The sequence below is a fragment of the Alligator sinensis genome, unplaced genomic scaffold, assembly GCF_000455745.1.
Source record: "Alligator sinensis unplaced genomic scaffold, ASM45574v1 scaffold1986_1, whole genome shotgun sequence".
Classification (NCBI taxonomy): domain Eukaryota; kingdom Metazoa; phylum Chordata; order Crocodylia; family Alligatoridae; genus Alligator; species Alligator sinensis.
Window position 1 is genome coordinate 30,027 of NW_005843880.1, and position 3,904 is coordinate 33,930.

At 56.8% G+C, this 3,904-nt stretch overlaps 1 protein-coding gene across 1 annotated transcript in view; it reads right to left on the reverse strand.

Annotated features, from left to right (window-relative positions):
* The window catches only part of LOC102381291 (butyrophilin subfamily 1 member A1-like), a gene marked incomplete at its 3' end in the record, with an annotated part of 24,277 nt that extends 24,038 nt beyond the window's left edge, over positions 1-239 (reverse strand). The window contains exon 1 of the mRNA XM_025195802.1: positions 176-239. The remainder of the gene's footprint in view (positions 1-175) is intronic.
* Positions 240-3,904: the final 3,665 nt, after the last annotated feature.

A 3,904-nucleotide genomic window follows, 5' to 3' on the forward strand; every position in this document is an offset into this window, starting at 1 on the left:
CGCGAGGGAGGCTGCGAGAAGGAAGCTCCGTGCCCGTCCTGGGCTGTGCCAGGTCCAGGGGGATGGCTGTGGGAGGGGGTGATGGGATCACATCTCTGACCGTGTGGGGAGCCCTGGGCAATGGATCTCTGCATGAGAGCAAGCAGCAAACGCCACGAGGAAGCAGGGGTCCTACCTGCCACCAGACAGTGAACCTGGAGAGCGATGAGGAGAGCGATGCAGTCGGGCAGAGAGGGGCTCGCTGAGGGGTTGAAGCAGAAGAAGGAAACCTCCCTTTTCATGGTGGTGTGGCCTGCGCAGCAGAGAAAAGCACAAACCCAGGCTGAGCATGCCCAGGGCTGTGACCCCGGTGCCAGGGCAGCAGGTGGGATGGTGCCAAGGGAAGGGACCTCTGCACCAACCTGGGCAGTGTCACAGCAGCAAGGCGCACCCACAGCAGGAGCTGGCAGATATGAGCATCTGTGCCCCTGAGCTACCCTGGTGCTACACAGCGCTGGGGGAAGCTGGAGGGAGCAGGGCAGGCCGGGGCTCCACGTGTGAGATAAAAACACTCATCCCCTTCCCACGACAGCCCCTCCCTTGCCCATCGAGGACAGCACAGAAAGAGAGACAGCGAAGTCCCCAGAGGGAAGAAGTGCCCCTGTCCCTGCGGTGCCCGTCCCTGGCAGGGGATCTCCCTGGGAGCAGACCTGCTCTCCCCCGCGAGGGCACAGTGGGCAGAGCTGGGCCTTGGGGCCTCTGGGTCCCACACACGGGGAGCTGCCTGCTCACACCCGACTCCTCTCTGGACTGTGGGGCTCTTGGTCCAGTCCCTCTGAAGCAGAGTGAAGTTAGATTGAGCACAAGCCCAGCCACGGCGAGAACAGGCCGCTGGAGTCCCAGCTCCATCCAGGGCTGACACCAGAAAAGGGCTCTGCATAGCCATTAAAACACATCACACTGCTGGGAGTCAAGGTGGCAGAGATAGACGGCTTGGGGAAGGGCCTGTTTGCTGGGCTAGCCCTGATCACCCAGCAGGGACGGATCTGGTCTCAGGATGCCCCTCCTCAGCCGCCCTTCTCCCCCGTGATTATCTCAGGGCAGGGACAGGCTTCTTAATGCACAAAAGCCCTGGCAGACACTGGAGGACATCATGCAGGGCAGGCCAGAAACGTTTTTGGCTGAAGTGCCACTAGTTAGACCCAGGCCTTCCCCGAGTGCTGCTCTGATCCCTGCGATGCCTGTGTTTCTGCCTCTGTCCCAGCACCTTCCCTTACCTTGCAGCCAGGCTCACATGCCAGACCCAGCCACTGCCCATGCCCCTCGTGGCACGCATGCATGGGCTGGCCACACTAATGTAGGGAAACAGGCAGGGGCACCTCTGCACACCCACAGCAGGGGCACCTCTGCACACCCACAGCCAGCAGGGCTGGTTTCAGGGGTGAGCAGCGAGGGCCATCCCCCGGGGACCCTCTAGGCTAAGTCTGTGCCAGTCTCACAGCCCTAGGATGCGGGGGGGGGATCCTGTCACAAGTGTGTCACGGGCTCTGACTCGGAGTGAGCAGTGGGTCCTTCCCTTGCTGACAGGTCCCATGAGTGTTCAGTGGATCCACGTGTGAATATATAAGAGTGAGCGTGGACCCCTTTCCCAGAGCCTCTCCACTACCTGCTGAGCGCTGGACCACCGCAGCTCGGCCGTGTCTTCCTCTCCGGTGCTGGGGCTGCTCTCCGTGCTCCTTCCCAGGGCTGTTCCCCAGCACGACCGGCCCTACGAGTGTTACCCCACGTCCAGACAGGAGGTCCTGGCCCAGAGGCCTCGGGAAAGGCACCCCTCACCGTCCTTTTGTTCAATTAATGCATTTCAGAATCACTGGGCACCTCCATCCTGCAGCTCCCAGCAGTTACAAAAATGAAAGTAAGTGGTTACAGGAAATGACTGCCAAGGACACCTGTGGAGACACACCAAGATCACTGAAGCAGAGGTCGAAGTTCCCCACAAGAAGCACGCAGGTGTGGCACTGGCACTTCAGTCATTGCTCTCCAGAGGTCCTGGCACCGGCCTGCCCTGCTCTCCAGGACCTGCGACAGTCGCCGTCCATGGGGTTTGCATGATGCCAGCCACCAAGGCCCCTGTCCCTGGGGAAGTTGGCAAAACCCAGCGCCCCTGCAGTTTCCAGTCTGTGACGGTGGAAAGGCCTGTGTGCTCCACACCGCACCAGGGCGCTGCTCTTCACTGCGGTGGTGTGGAAACAAAAGATTAGAATATAAAAATGTAAAGGCCACCCTTTACAATTCATTACATTGATTTCTTTATTTGATTTCCTGCTACTGTAACAAAGTCAATAAAACAGGTAAAATAATACAGCAACAACAACACAAGTTCCCGAGGAATACTGAGAGCTTTTCCCCACCTGCTAAAAGTCTGCCCAAATTGAAAGGTCTTACTCAGACTCCAAAAGATGGCCAAAATAAGTGGTAGTGTTGTGAATGTGGGAATTGAGGGATGAGCCCTACTTAAACCCAGGAAGCCTGAGCTCCAGTTTGCAGCAGCTCTCCATGACTGGTGAAAAAAGGGTTCATTTTTTTTCTCATCCAATGGCTGTTCTTATCTCCTGAGCCCATACAGACCACTACACTAAGTGCCCCTGCACCCACACTTTCCAGCTAGGGCCTGGGCAGAGGGTGCAGAGTGCCAGGAATACATCTGGACTCTGTAAGGGTCACACAATGTGCTGAGCTGAGAGACCCCATGTGGGCTGTCTCCTTGGCCTCTGCCACAGGAGCCTGTCCCCTTCCACACTAAGGCCATGGAGGTGGCTTGCAGGACTGGAAAGGGCACAAACCCGACTACAGGCCATGTGTGAAGCCCTGTCTGTGCTGCCAGGAGTTGGACAAGGAGCTGGACAAGGTGTGGAGCGATGCCCAGGAGGAAGTTCCCACCACACGTCACAGCTGGCTGCCCACGTGGTCAGGACATGTGTGCACAGCTGGGAAGGGAAGAGCCACTGCCCAGCATCGCAGTGCAAGGACTGCCCTGGCTTCTGGGTTACTTTTCCAGTCTTTCCCTGCTTTCCTCCTGCATGCTCTGGTCACTTTGCTAGCCACGACAGTGGGGCAGGGGGAGACCTGTGCCCGTGGGTCAGCACCAGTCAGGAAAGTGTGGGCCTGGAGCCCAGGAAGTGCAGAAACCTCATGGTGCCTTGATTCCAGGGAGGTGCAGCTCAGGGCACTGAGCAAGACAACTGCCCAGAGGGAACCTCCCTCCCAGCCTCTGCTTTGGGGGTCACCTCACCCCAAGCAGCCAGCGCAGCTGAGACACGTGTTGGGAAGGGGGTAGTAGTAGTGGGGTAAGCAGATGGGAGGAGGAAGGGGATGAGGAAGGTGAGCTGGCAAAGCTGGGTCGTGAGGCAGAGCCTGTGAGACAGCACTGCTGTGCCTGCTCGTGGATTAGAAATTGGCTTAAGATAGAAGCAAAGAGTGAGTAGAAATGGCCCTTTTCCAGGATGGAAAGAAAACAGCAGGGCTCCCCCGGGATCCGTGTTAGGCCCAGTGGTGTTTAACAGGTACATCAGGGACCTGGAGAAGGCAGTGAGTAGGAAGGTGGACAGTTTTCATATGGCAAAAGTATTCCAAGCAGGAAAGACATATATTCTTTCCACAAAATGAGAAGTAGCTAGAATTTAATAGCCCAGGGGTGCTATTTAAAATGTTTGATTTGACTGAAATAGGGCACTGTGTTGGCAAGCAAAGTGGGGAGGGGGCTCCAGAGTTTGCAAGCAGCTTTTCTTTCAGCATGTTTTCCTCCTTCATTTCATCAGATAAGTTTTTAAAATGTGTGTTGCTAGCAGTGTGCTGCACATGGCCTTTCCACTGAGCTCTGTCCAGGGAGGGTATAAAGAGACCCTTCTCTTGTTACCTTGTATTT